We start from the raw sequence: 15,591 nt of genomic DNA on the forward strand, positions 1-15,591 counted from the left end.
GAAACTCTTGTGCCCACTCTACCTTGCTGGCACTTCCTCATCTTTCAGTTCTCAGCATAAAGAATCATTTCCTCGGGTGGGGCTCCTGGGTGGTGCAATCAGTTAAGCGTCTGATTCCTGATCTCAGCTCAGGTCATGATCTCGTGGTTTGTGGGTTCGGTGCCCATGTCCAGCTCTTTGCTGGTGGTGGGGCGCCTGCTTGGGATTCTGTCTCTCTTTCTCTATGCTCCTCCCCCACTGTGCTCGCTCTCTGTGCGAGAGAGAGAGCGGTTTTTTAAAGAACCACTTCCTCAGAAAGTGGCACCCCAATCCCAAAAGTGATCCTCTGGTATATGTCTTCATAGCACTCAAGTCTTTTCAAGTTCATCCATCATGTTTTATAATCACACACGTGATGCTACCTTCCCCAATAACCTGCAAGCTTCAGCAGTGCAGAGACCACAGCTGTTTTCTCTTTATGCTCTACCCAGGAACTAGCACACTGCCCAACACACAACATGCAGTCAATAAATATTTCTGAGTGAAAGTGAGACACGGGAACTCTCTCAAATTATCCATTATCTAAGATGACCCCAATCCTAATCTTTCCAATATGGGTTAAGTTAGCCAAGAGCATTTAGAATTTATGGTGGTAGGAGACTTCTACAGGCCATTACTGGTGCACCACAACGGGATATTAACAATGAGAAAAGAGGCTATTACCCACTTTATCAAAAACGCACCTACCAAAATACACAGCAGAAAGCTACGGAAACCTAATGGTCCTGAAGCCCATCACCATGCTGAGAAATCAGCACTGTCCTGGGGATTGACAATCACTCCCTTGACCAAGAAGCCAGGCTTTTCCACATTATTGTCACAGGCGGGGTCATAGCGTGTCTGTTCTCGGTTACCACCAGACAGTGTGATTAAACTGTGTGTCAAGTCTCATTACCAGCTCTTCAACATTAATTACTACCAACACATCCAGGCTTAACTCTTTTTGGGTTTTATACTTAAAGGCACAGCCTGACCCTCTAATGATGTTCTTAATTTTTATTCTGGGCTTCACTTACAACATAATTGGCTTAGGTAACTTCCTGTGAGTGAAAAGGTAATGCATCCTAGTTAAACGAGGATTGAAAAGCCAGTCGAAATACCTCAGTTTTCATTCAGTTCTGTTACCAGTTCTGTAATGCACTTGGAGGCCACATAATTTTGACCTCCCCCAACTTAATTATCTTAACTTACCCATCTGTAAAATTATAATCATCACTCTGACAGACTTATAGTTAGTCAGGGCTTCTAAGATTCTCAGAGACATCAGGGTGATGGACCCTTGCTCTAATTCTGCAGCTCTAAGGCCAGAAAGGTCTCAAACCAGACTGTGCTAGCCTAGGGAGAAGAGGGTGTGGTGCTCCCTTAAGCAGCACATATACTAAAACTGGAATAATTCAGAGATTAGCACGGCCCCTATGCAAGGATGACATGCAAATTTGCAAAAATGTTCCATATTTTTAAAACTAGAAAGAAAAAAGAAGACGGTATGTTGATGCTTATTTTATATCAGTCTCTATGGTCAGTTTTTGTAACACTGAGATTGATGATCTGATCATAAAGATCCAGCTGGGTTTGGGTGGGTGAGGGTATTGGTTCTGCCTCTTCCCCCCAGTGACACTTCCTACACGTCCTAATGTGCACCTCAGTCATTCAGCCTTAATTATAGGCAATGATAATGAAGCCCTCTCTGGAAGAGCCAGAGGCTTACACAGTATGTCTATGATGGAGAACAGTGTTGATCTTTCCACTGTGTACCACTTTCTTCTATTTGCATTAGATAAAGACACCTTGACTTATTTCCTAGGAAGTATCTTTGTATGGTCTCCATATCAGTCAGCACCTGCTGTTGATACTTGTCAAATGGTGGTAACATAGAGTCAAATATGCTTTGGAAATATTTAAAGTATTTCACAAATATGAGTGATTTCTGCCACCCTCTACAAAGCTGAATTTTATCTTTAATTTCTTCCCTATAATGAATAGATACAATATGGTATGTACAATAGGCTCAAATTCAGACTTTCCTGTTGCTTATAGGTTTTGTATCTTTAGAGAAGTCACACTCTCTCAGCACCCAAGTATCTTCATCTGAAAAGTGGAAATTGAATAATAGTATTATCTATCTCATAAGGTTGTCCTGAAGGCAAAATATATATGGGAAATAGGTAGTGCTGTGTTAGTCCCTTTAAGGTGCTAATATTTGATATTTGTTAATGTTTACTTATTTTAAGAGACAGAGACAGAGTGTGAGTGGGGGAGGGGCAGAGAGAGGGAGACACAGAATCTGAAGTGGGCTCCAGGCTCCCAGCGATCAGCACAGAGCCTGATGCGGGGTTCGAACCCACGAACCACGAGATCATGACCTGAGCCAAAGTTGGACATTTAATCGAGCCACCCAGGTGCCCCTGAAGGTGCTAATATTTGAATGTGAAATCAGTAACCCAAAGTTTGAGAGAAGTAAATGAATTTAAAAGCTCTGTATCTATCAGAATATTTTATGCTGAAAATAACACAGAATTGAATTCAAACTGGCTTAAATAATAATGGGAATTCATTGGCACCTGTAACAAAAAGTCCATAGGAAAAGTAAGCCTCAGGCATTGTTCACATAAGATCTGGCTAGACTTCTCTGCAGCTTTCCTGGCTCTGCCTTACTCCCTACATTGCCTCTTCTTCTGGCTGGCTTCTCCCACTGTTGAAAGATGCTTGCAAGCAGCTACTAGGGCAACACAATTTCTCTTTAACATCCAGGGAAGAGACAACATGACATCTCACAATGAACAAGAGTCCCAGCTTTGGAGATCCTCAAACTAGCCATTGTAGACAGGTGAATGCCATGCACTGATGTGTAAAACTGGGGAGACTCATTAGCGAGGTGTTATACATGGGGAAAGGTGATAGGAACATCACACAGACAACCACAATGTCCATTATAGTAACACAATAAATCCTTAGTGAGTGGCAATGCATTACTAAATTGTTGTTGTTGTTGTTAAGGAAATAAAATACCTATGAAGAAATGTTGAATTCTGAGGTTTCTAGGATCCCAGATGTCAGGGAGTAGGAGTGAGGAAGGAGCTAACAAGGACTCTGCACAACAGAAATCTCAAAGTGTGAGCCTGCTCAGGAGGAAGTCTACTATCCCTCAGGGGCAACCAGAGAGGAGCACCACTGGCTTCAAGGCTGCTCTGAAGCCCCCAGAAGTGAGAATCGTGGCACAGTCCTTCCCTCCAACTCCTACAGATCTGAAATCAACTGGAGAAGCACTGAAAGTTCCACTTCTTACTTCTCCACAGGAAATCCACAGACACTCCATCTACCACTGGAAAGGTGAAAACATCAACATAAACTCCATCTGTGTTTAGAAAAACAGTAAAAGCCCCAGGACAAATCTCTTAAGATGATTTCCTTTTGCCTAAATAAAGCATTTGATTGCATCTTGGGACTCATTTGATTGTAAGGAATTGAAATCCACTCAAATACTTAAGAAAAAGGGAATTCATAGAATGAATACCACATATCTCCCAGCCAGGAAGTGGCCTCAAAAGGGAATAGGGGCATGTGGCTGGCCCAGTGGGTGGAGCATGCGACTCTTGATCTCAGGTCTGTGGGTTTGAGCCCCACATTGGGTGTAGAGATTACTTTAAAATAAAAATTTTTTAAAAAGGGAATGATCACTTGACCAGAAGTAAAAGCCCATTTAATTTACTCTTCTCTTTGTCATGACCAACTTTCCTGGCTTAACTTGTCCATGGGTCAACCTTGACTTCATATATTCCTTATTCAAGAGCCACTGCTACAATGCTAAATGGTTTCTATAAGCCAGTTTCAAATTTCTTGGAGAAAGAGCCCACTGTTAATCTAGGCTCAGATGTCAGTCCTTGGTCAATCAGTGGAGTCATCTGGGAAGGTCTGCTGCCCATGTAGGAAGGGTTTTATCAGTGGGCTTTGAGAAGGGGAGTGAGAAAGAAGGTCAAAATGACCAATATGCATATACTGGACATGTCAGTCCTCTCCTCTTCTATCAAAGTACAGTCAGTGTTACATGATTTCATAAAAACATCAGAAACCAGTAGAGGAACACAGAATAAGTCTAGATAACCAGTCTCTCAGCTTGGCCCCATTCTATCTTTGTATGTATTTTTTACACAGCGTAATTTCTTAGTGCTGCGTTTTTTCACCTGCCAAATAAATATAATGATACTTGTCCTTATAACTCATAGGATTATAGAAAGGATAAAGAAATAATAGATATGAAATTACTTTAAAACATAACAATGATGTTATTTATACTCTGAACACTATAAAGCGTGTCTTTTAATTTCAACTCAAATCACACTGTTTCTAAGGAAATACAAGTTCAAGGATTGTTTTGTCAAATCAGCCATTTGGGGTTAATCCCCCTAGGTAGTAGATACACATCTTATGTCTTCCAATTAACTGCATAATGGAGTGTGTTATAGTTACACTGTTACACAGCATACATGCTTAGCAGATACACGGGAGGAGAGGAGATGAAAGACAGAAAAGTAGAAACAAACAAAAACAAAAAATAACAACAAAGTAAAAACAATAAAGAAAGCTCACCCCTAAAAACCAAAAATAGATACAGAATAACAGTCTGCAGTGATATTGTTCCTTGTCCACTAAAAACAAAAACAAGAAATAGGGGGGCACCTGGGTGGTTCAGTTGGCTATGATGCCAAATCTTGATTTCAGCTCAGGTCATGAGTTCAGGCCCCACATCAGGCCCTACGCTCACAGCAAGGAACCTGCTTTGGATCCTCTGTCTCCTTTTCTCTGCCCCTCCCCCACCCACGCTCACTCTCTCTCTCTCAAAAATAAATAAACAAACAAACAAATAAAAAGACAAAATAGGCTGCAAATGAGGAATTTAGATTCAATATGAGAGGAATTCCCAGGAATGAGGACTTACTCCCTCCTATGCAGCGGATGATGTATCCTTTGACTGCAGAATTTTGTTGCGTTCATCTTTGTTTCCCTAGCAGCCACGGCACCTGCCACTGTAGGCACTCAGTCCATATTTTTGATGACATGACAGTTCAGAGATTGAGAAGGGCAGCAACAGACACCCAGCCATTCTTGTCTCTTGTCTCTGTGATCTTGATTCAGCAAACAATCTATTTATAGACACAATTAATAAGACAACTGAAGCAAAGTACACCCTAAGTGGCTATGATATTAAGGAATTAATAATTTTTTTAGGTATGACAATACTAATGTGGTTGTATTTAAAAAGCGAGTCCTTATCTTGGAGAAAGATCTTTAGAAATTACATATTATAATATTTAGGGTTCCTTCAAAATAATCAGAGGTAATGGCATGAAAGAAACCAAAATGGCCATGAATTGATCATTGTGCAAGTTGGGCAATAGATGAAGTGTTCACTATAATATTGTGTGTACTTTTTGCACATGTTTGAAAATTTCGGTAACAATGATCTTTTAAAAAGGGAAAGAAATATAAAACACCAAACACAACTCATGGGCTTAATGCATAATCTGAATTAGCTTTGGTCATGTAACAGCTTTTATTATAATTATAATACTGTTGATCTTAAACAGCTCAATCTAAAAACAGCTAAAATGTGTGCTTTTCTTCTGCCATCCATAAAAATGATTTTCAGTACCAATTAAATTTCAAATAATTGTGGCTTTTCAGGGTAATATAAAGCTTAGCAAATCTCACTGCTACGTTTGTCATAGTTGGCACAGCATTCCTATTAAAGATGTTCTTTAGTGTGAAATGTTGGTCAAGCAATTTAAATAATTTTATTTCAAAATTTCTAAAGATATTGGCCAAATCTTCACTCATGCTTTCTGCTTTCAAAGGTTAAAGAAATTGTCAAATGAAAGCATTTCTATATATTCTTTAAAACTGTTGTTGAAGACAATGGCCTTTACATTGCTTACAGCTCTTTATATATGTTCCAAATTAGCATTCTTTTTATAACTCAGTTCTATAAAAAAAAAAAAAAAAAAAAAAAGTTCATGTTTTGAGGAGGCAAAATCCTTTTAATCATTTGATAAATAGTATAGTGTGTGTGTGTGTGTGTGTTTGTGTGTGTGTGTGTGTGTATTTATACATATATTCTGTCTAGCCTTCCAGGAAATTCAAAGCTAAATTCAAGTATTCTCTGTTTTTTTTAATGTGTCCCCTTTTCCTTTGACACGGTTTAAACATTTTTTTGTATTTATGAGTCACTTATTGTAAACTCATATCATATCATTTAGAATTAGTAATAACATGTCATTGATGCACATTTTATCCACATTTTAACACCTTTCAAATTAGTATGCATCTTACAATCAATATAGTTCTCCTAGAAGCATTTTTTTCTTATATAAAATTACATGAATAATAATGAGTCTTATATTTTATTGCAGCCCAGATTTGCAAAATATTAAAATGTCTTCAACAATTATTCTGTAACATGAAAATACCACCATAGCAGAGCAGTAAAAACTAAGGCTGGAAGTAAGTCTTATTAAATACTTCAACTCATATATGCCATATTTCAAAGAGCTGTATCTTTGTGTAATGTGGGAGAGGAAGATGGCAGCAGAGTAAAAGGACCTAGGTTCACCTCATTCCACAGATACATTTAGATAACTATCAAATAATCCTGAATACCCCAGAAAGTGACCTGAAGACTGGCAGAATAAACTCCACAACTAAAGGTAGAGAAGAGGCCACATCAAAGAAGGTAGGAAGTGTGGAGCCATGGTTTGGGAGAGAAGCAGATCCTGGCCACTGCTGTGGGGAGGGAGCTGTAGTTGCAGAGAAGGATGAGAAACTAGCACACAGGGGTGTGCATGGGGAAGGCAACTCCACATAACAACTGGTTTGGATAGCAAGAGAGGCTGAATTTTGTGAGATCTTGCAACCAGCGAGGCTTCAGCCTGGAGTTCTAAAGGTCAATGGATTTGGCTCTGGGAGAGCCTAGAGGTGCTGGGGAAGCTCCTGAAGAGAAGACAAGGCAAACAACCTGTGGACATACAGCCTAGAAACAGCAATCTGAAGAGTGCCTGGTGCACACAGTGGGGAGGTTATTTGCTCTTCTTGGAGCTGCCACAGACAGACAATGTTCATGAAGAGAGTTTTCTGGGAACAAAGGAACTGGCCAATGCTATTTCCCTCTCCTGCCATCAGCATAACCACAGGGCCACCTGCGGGGACAAGAGCAGCACTGGACACTTGCTACCTAACTTGCTCAACCACATCTCCCAATGGGGAATTTTACAGAGTCTCAGTTCTCGTCCTGTTGGCAACAGGTTTCATTTCACATGCAGACCTAAGCACACCTAGTTAAAATGTGCCACATTCAGGCTAGGGACAAAACACTATCCACAACGGGCAAAGAGAGCCTCCTCAGATGGCTGGCCTGAAGAATAAAGCAGTCAGCAAACAACAGCAGAGTGCATGCAGCACAGATTGGACACTCACAGAAGTGCCAGGCCCTGAGGAACAGGGGACACCATACTGCAGGACACTACAGGGCCTCTTCTTCATTAAGCCATTACCTCAATAACAGGATATATAGTTTACTTTCCTAAAACAGAAACAGGCACAGAGACTTAAACAAAATGAGAAGACAGAGAAATTTGTCCCAAATGAAAGAAAAGAACAAGGCCACAGCCAAAGATCTAAGCAAAAGAGATGTAAGTAACATGGCTGATGGAGAATTTAAAGCAATAATCATAAGGATACTCACTGGACTTGAGAAAAGAGTGGAGGACATCAGTGAGACTTTTAACACAGAAATAAAGAATAACATAGCAGGGATAAAGGGCTCAATAAACAAAATGAGAAACACTCCTGATAGAATGAAAAGCATACTGGAAAAAGCAGAGGAATGAATTAAGGAGTAGAGTACAGAAGATAGAGTAATGGAAAGTAATCATGCTGACCAAAAGAGAGAAAAAAAGAATTATGCTACATGAGAATAGACTTACAGAATTCAGTGTTTCCATCAAATATAATAACATTCATATGATAGGAGTCCCAGAAGAAGAGAGAGAAAAGGGGGCAGAGAATTTATTTGAAGAAATAATAGCTGAATACTTCTCTAATCTGGGGGAGGAAACACATACCCAGATCCAGGAGGCACAGAAAACTCCCATCAAAATCAACAAAAGCTGAGCCACACCAAGACATTTTATAATTAAAATGTCAAAATTACAGTGACAAAGAAAAAATAATAAAAGTAGCAAGACAAAATAAGACAGTTACATACAAAGGAAACCCCATAAGGCTCTCAGCAGATTTATCAGTAGAAACTTTCCAAGCTAGAGAGGAGTGCCATGATATACTCAAAAGTGCTGAATGAGAAAAACCTGTGGCCAAGAAGCCAAGAATACTCTATCCAGCAAGGCTATCATTCAGAATAGAAGCAGAGATAAAGGGTTTCCCAGATAAACAAACACTAAAAGAGTTCATAACCACTAAACCAGTCCTGCATGAAATATTATAGAGGATGCTTTTGGGGCATCTGAGTGGCTCAGTTGGTTAAGTGTCTGACTCTTGATTTCGGCTCAGGTCATTATTTCATGGTCATGAGATGGAGCCCTACACTGGGCTCCACATTAAGTGTGGAACCTGCTTAAGATTCTTTCTCTCCCTCTCCCTCTGCCCCTCCACTCGCTGCATCCTCTCAAAAAAACAAAAATAGAGAGAGAGAGAGAGACTCTGAGTGGAAAAGAAAGGCCAAAAATGACATTATGAATATGGGAAACAAAAAAGTAATAAAAATGAATATTTCTGTAAAAAATCAGTCAAGGAACTCACAAAATAAAAGGATTTAAATATGACACCATACCCCTAAAACATGAAGAGGAGTAAACAGTGGGTTCAAACTTAAATGACCATCAACTTAATATAGACTGCTATATGCAAAAGATGTTAGATACAGACCTAATGGTAACAATAGGTGTCATACTGACATGAAAGAATAAACAGAAATAAATCCAAATATATCACTAAGGAAAACCAGAAAATCAGGAAAGAAAAAAAGACACGAAAGGATCAGAGAAGAATCACAAAAATAATCACAAAACAAGTAACAAAATGGGAATAAATACATATCTATCAGTAATTACACTGAATGTAAATGGACTAAACACTCCAAATCAAAAGACACAGGGTAATAGAATGGATTAATGAACAAAGAAACAAATAAGACCCAACAATATGCTGCCTATAAGAAACTCTTATCAGACCTAAAGACATCTGCAGATTGAAAGTGAGGGGATGAAGAAACATTTATCATGAAAATGGATGTCAAAAGAAAGCTGAAGTAGCAATATATTGGACAAACTAGACTTTAAAACAAAGACTGTAACAAGAGACAAAGAAGGGCACTATATCATAATAAAGGGGACAATTCAAGAAAAAGATATAACAATTATAAATATTTGTGCACCTACTATGGGAGCACCCAGCTAAATAAAATAGTTAATAACAATCAAAAAGGAATTAATCTATAATAATACAATAATTGTAGGGTATTTTAACAACCCACACACACTTATAAACTTGTGTCAATGGACATCTTAGCAGAAAATCAGCAAGTCAACAATGGCTTTGAACGACAAACTGGACCAAAGGAATTTAATGGACATATTAGAACATTCCATGCTAAAACAGCAGAATACGCATTCTTTTCAAGTGCATATGGAACATTCTCCAGACTAAATCATCTATTATATCACAAAACAAGTCTCAAAAATTTTAAAAATATTGAAATATTGAAATATTGAAATATTAAAAATATAGTTTCTATGAAACTAGAAGTCAACCACAAGAAAAATCTGGAAAGGCCACAAATATGTGAAGGTTAAATAACATGCTACTAAACAACGAATGGGCCAGCCAGGATGTCATTGAAGAAATAAAGAAGTATATTGAAAAAAATGAAAATGAAAACACAAGTATTCAAAACCTTTGGGACTCAGTAAAAGCAGTTCTAAGAGGGAAGTTTAAAGCAATACAAGTGTACCTCAAAAAGCAAGAAAAATCTCAAAGAAATAACCTAACCATACATCTAAAGGAGCTAGAAAAATAACAACAAATGAAGACTAAAGACAGCAGAAGGAAGGTAATAATCAAGATGATAGCATAAATAAATGATACAGAAATTTAAAAAAAAAAACACAATAGAACAGATCAATGAAACCAGGAACTGGTTCTTTGAGAAAAATCAATAAAATTGATTAGTCTCCAGTCAGACTCATCAACAAAAAAAGAGAAAGGACCTAAATTTTTAAAATCATGAATGAGATAGGAGAAATAACAGCCAGTCCCACAGATATACAATCATAAGAGAATATTATGGAAAATATATGCCAACAAATTAGACAATCTGGAAGAAATGGATAAACTCCTAGAAACATATAAACCACCAAAACTGAAACAGGAAGAAATAGAAAACTTGAACAGACTGATAACTAGTCACTTTTAGCAAAGAAACTGAATTAGTAATCAAAAATTCTCCCAACAACCAAAAGTCCAGGGCCAGATGGTTTCACAAGTGAATTCTACCAAACATTTAAAGAAGAGTTAATACCTGTTTTTCTCAAATTATTTCAAAAAATAGAAATGGAAGGAAAACTTCCAAACTCATTCTATGAGACCAGTATTACCCTGATTCCAAAAGCATAAAAGTCTTCACTAAAAAAGAGAATTACAGGCCAATATCCCTGATGAACATGGATGCAAAAATTCTCAACAAGATACTAGCATATTGAATCCAAAAGTAAATTAAAAGAATCATTCACCATGCTCAAATGGGATTTATTCCTGGGCTGCAAGAGTGGTTCAATATTCGCAAATCAGTCAACATGATACACCACATTAATGAAAGAAAGGAATAAGAACCATATGATCCTCTAAATAGATGCAGCAAAAGCACTTAACAAAGTACAATAGCTTTCATGATAAAAACCCTCAACAAAGTAGAAACAGAGGGAACATACCTCAAGATAAAAAAGATGATAGAGCTAAGATCATCCTCAATGGGGAAAAACTTAGAGATTTTCCTCTATGGTCAGGAACAAGACAGGGATATCCACTGTCAACAATGTTATTCAACATAGTACTGAAAGTCCTAGTCTCAGAAATCAGACAATAAAAAAAAAAGGTATCCAAATTGGTAAGGAACAAGTCAAACTTTCACTATTTGCAGATGTCATGACTCTATATAGAAAACCCAAAAGACTCCACCAAAAAATTGCTAGAACAAATATATGATTTCAATAAAGTCACAGAATATAAAACCAACATACAGAAATATGTGACATTTCTATACACCAATAATGAAGCAGCAGAAAGAAATCAAGGAATCAATCCCATTTACAATTGCACCAAAAATCATAAGATACCTAGGAATAAACCTAACCAAAGAAGTAAAAGATCTATACTCCTAACACTATAGAACACTAAAGAAAGAAATTGAAGAGGACACAAAGAAATGGAAAAACATTCCATGCTCATGGGTTGGTAGAATAAATACCGTGGAAATATCTATATTACCCAAAGCAATCTACACATTTCATGCAATCTCTATAAAAATATCAACAGTATTCTCCACAGAACTAGAACCAACAATCCTAAAATTTGTATGGAACCAGAAAAGACCCTGAATAGCCAAAACAATTTTGAAAAAGGAAAACTGGAGGCATCACAGTTCTGGACTTCAAATTATATAACAAAGCTGTATGGATCAAAACAGTATGGTACTGGGGTGCCTGGGTGGCTCAGTCGGTTAAGCGTCCAACTTCAGCTCAGGTCACAATCTCGCGGTCCATGAGTTCGAGCCCCACATCGGGCTCTGGGCTGATGGCTCAGAGCCTGGAGCCTGCTTCCGATTCTGTGTCTCCCTCTCACTCTGCCCCTCCCCCGTTCATGCTGTGTCTCTTTCTGTCTCAAAAATAAATAAATGTTAAAAAAAAAAAACCAAACAAAAAAAACCAGTATGGTACTGGCACAAAAATAGATACATAGATCCATGGAACAGAATAGAAAACCCAAAAATAAACCTACAACTGTATAGTCAACTAATCTTTGACAAAGCAGGAAAGAGTACCTAATGGTACAAAGACAGTGTCTTCTACAAACGGTGTTAGAAAAACTAAACAGCAATATGCAAAAGAATAAAACTGGACTGCCTTCTTTTACCATACACAAAAATAAATTCAAAATGGATGAAAGGCCTAAATGTGAGACCTGAAACCATAAAAATTCTAGACAAGAACATAGGCAGTAACTTCTTTGACACTGCCCATAGCAACTTTTCTAGATAGGTCCCCTGAGGCCTATGGCAAGGGAAACAAAAGCAAAAATAAACTAATGGAACTATATGAAAATAAAAAGCTTCTGCACAGCAAAGGAAACAGTCAACAAAATTAAAAGGCAATCAATAGAATGGGAGAAGATATTTGCAAATGACATATCCAATAAAGGGTTAGCATTCAAAATATTAAAAACTCAGACAATTCAACACACACACACACACACAAATAATCCAATTAAAAAATGGACAGAAGACATGAACAGACATTTCTCCAAAGAAGACATACAGATGGCCAACAGACACATGAAAAGGTGCTCAACATCACTCATCATCAGGGAAATACAAATCAAAACCATGATACCACCTCACAACTGTCAGAATGGCTAAAATTGACAACACAAGAAACGAGTGTTGGCAAGGATGTAGAGAAAGGGGAATCCTCTCAGACTGTTGGTGGGAATGCAAACTGCCGCAGCCACTGTGGAAAACAGTATGGAGGTTCCTCAAAAATTTAAAAAAATAGTGGGGTTCCTGGGTGGCTCAGTCAGTTAAGCATCCACCTTTGGCTCAGGTCATGATCTCACGGTTCACAGGTTCAAGCCCCATGTCAGGCTCTGTGCTGTAGCTCAGAGCCTGAAGCCTGCTTCAGATTCTGTGTCTCCCTCTGTCTCTGCCCACTCCCACTCATGCTCTGTCTGCCACAAATCAATAAAAACGTTTAAAATTTTTTTAAAAATTTAAAAATAGAACTACACGGTGATTTAGCAATTGCACTACTAGGTATTTACCCAAAGGATACAAAAACACTAATTCGAAGGGATACATGACCCCTGATGTTTATAGTATCATTGTTTACGGTAGCCAAATTATGGAAAACAGCTCAAATGTCCATCTACTGATGAATGGATAAAGAAGAGGTGATATCTATATACAATGGAATATTACTTGGCCATCAAAAAGAATGAAATCTTGCCATTTGCAATGACGTGGATGCAGCTAGAGAGTATAATGCTAAGTGAAATAAGTCAGTGAGAGAAAGACAAATACCATATGATTTCACTCATATGTGGAATTTAAGAAACAAAACAAAGGGGTAAAGGGACGAGAGAGAGAGAGAGAGAGAGAGAGAGAGAGAGAGGCAAACCAAGACCAGACTCCTAAGTAAAGAGAACAAACTGATGGTTACCAGAGGGGAGGAGGGTAGGGGGATGGATGAAATAGGTGATGGGGATTAAGGAGCACACTTGTGATAAGCACCAGTTGATTAAAATAAAAACTTAAAAAAAAAAAGCATATAATCCTAAAAAAAAAAGTATATAATCCTGCCAATAAATAAATACCATGTTAAAAATAAAATAAAAATTGATGTATAATGAAAAAATTGGCTTTTGCTACACACAATTATTTGGAAACATTTTGTTTCCAGCTTACACTCTTTGTTCCAGTAGAAAATGTTATGTGAGCTTCACATTTTAGCAACAGTGTCAATTTATAATTCCCCAGAACCACATGTAGAGATATTTTATTTCAGATCTAATGGCTTAAAAAAGGCATTGGACCAATGATTTCAAATAACCATTACTGTCACTATCATCTGACCACCCCACTGCAAATCAACCACATTTCCTGGGGGAGAATAGAATGAATAGTCCCACTATATATATACTGTAAAATGGACCTTTGGAGGAAAGGTTTTGGGATCATCACTAATGCCCATCTACCTCAAAAATTAACTGAATCACATTAGGCTTTTGCTCCATATAGATATATTTTAGAAATTATTGGTTGACCTGAATGTTAAGAATATGAGTGGGGCGGCTGGGTGGCTCAATCGGTTCAGCGTATGACTTCGGCTCAGGTCATTATCTCACAGTTCGAGGGTTGGAGCCCCATATCAGGCTCTGTGCTAACAACTCGGAGCCTGGAGCCTGCTTTAGATTCTGTGTCTCCCTCTCTCTCTGCCCCTCCCCCACTTGTACTCTGACTCTCTCTCTCTCTCTCTCTCTCAAAAATAAATAAACACTAAAAAAAAGGAATATGAGGAAAACCTGCCGTATTTGTACTTGGAATACATAATAATATTTTATAATTATCTTGTTATGCTAACCTACGGATTATGTGCTTCTCTTGAGAATGTACAAATTTCATAGCAGATCTCAGAGGCCACACACCAGTCACCCCCACTCAGGGATTTATTTCTTCTTTTTGCATATTCTTCTAGCTCTTGTCACTTCCTTCACCTCCTTGTGGCTTTATTTGGCTATCATGAGGGAAAACACAGTATAACCTGGTGGTTAAGGGTGTGTGGGCTTTAGAGAGCTAGATTTGAATTCTGGCTCTGCTTTCTAGCTGTGTGCTTTGCGACACATCTTCTAATCAATGTAGACATAAACTTCTTCATTTTTAAAATGAGGATGATAACCACCTTGCAGGTATATTGCAAAGATTCTATAGGAACAGGTATAAAGAGCTGTACACAGTGTCAGAATTACTATTATAATTAGCATTTTTATTACACCTTTGCCAAGAGCCAAATGGGCAATTTTCTGGCCCAAATCTTGCAGTGAAAAAGAAGAGTAAGTCATCATCAGAAAGCTGTCAGGACTGGAAGCTATGAAGCATCCTTTATACCAGTGACTGAGCATCTACCTCTACTCCAAAGCACTGTGCAAGTCGCTGGGATATAGAAGAGCATATGGAATAGTCTCTGCCTTCAAGATGCTTATAGCCTTTTGGAGAAGAATTACCACATATAAAAAAAAAAAAAAACAAGTAGAAAATAAATAAATAGAGGGAAGGAGACAAACATCCCTTGCAGAAGAATTTCCAGTAATTTATATAGCTACTCTGCCCTCAAGGAAGTTGAACCTAACTCCTCACTCCTTTTTTTTTTTTTTAATGTTTATTTATTTTTGAGAGAGAGAGACAGAGTGTGAGTGGGGGAGGGGCAGAGAGAGAGGGACTCACAGAATCTGAGCAGGCTCCAGGCTCAGAGCTGTCAGCACAGAGCCTGACGTGGGGCTCAAACTCACTAAATGTGAGATCATGACCTGAGCCAAAGTACAAAAGTGTAACTTTACAGCAGAGAAACCTGACAAACACCACTCCAGCCCCAAGACCAAGGTCAATGTCAACAGTATTAAGTCATGTTGATAGGATATACGCAACCTTGATATGATGTGAGGAGAGTGTTACTTCACCTCTGTGGCCATCCTCCAAAAACCCATAATCCGACCTAATGG

The 15,591-nt window shown here is 38.2% G+C and overlaps 1 non-coding gene across 1 annotated transcript; it reads left to right on the forward strand.

Annotated features, from left to right (window-relative positions):
• The first annotated feature begins 1,393 nt into the window (after positions 1–1,393).
• Positions 1,394–1,498, forward strand: LOC128773157 (U6 spliceosomal RNA). The gene has a single exon (XR_008417438.1). It is a non-coding gene; the product is annotated as a U6 spliceosomal RNA (small nuclear RNA).
• Positions 1,499–15,591: the final 14,093 nt, after the last annotated feature.

The sequence above is a fragment of the Panthera pardus genome, unplaced genomic scaffold (genome assembly GCF_024362965.1).
Source record: "Panthera pardus isolate Hobbes unplaced genomic scaffold, ASM2436296v1 HiC_scaffold_24, whole genome shotgun sequence".
In the NCBI taxonomy this organism is placed as follows: Eukaryota; Metazoa; Chordata; class Mammalia; order Carnivora; family Felidae; genus Panthera; species Panthera pardus.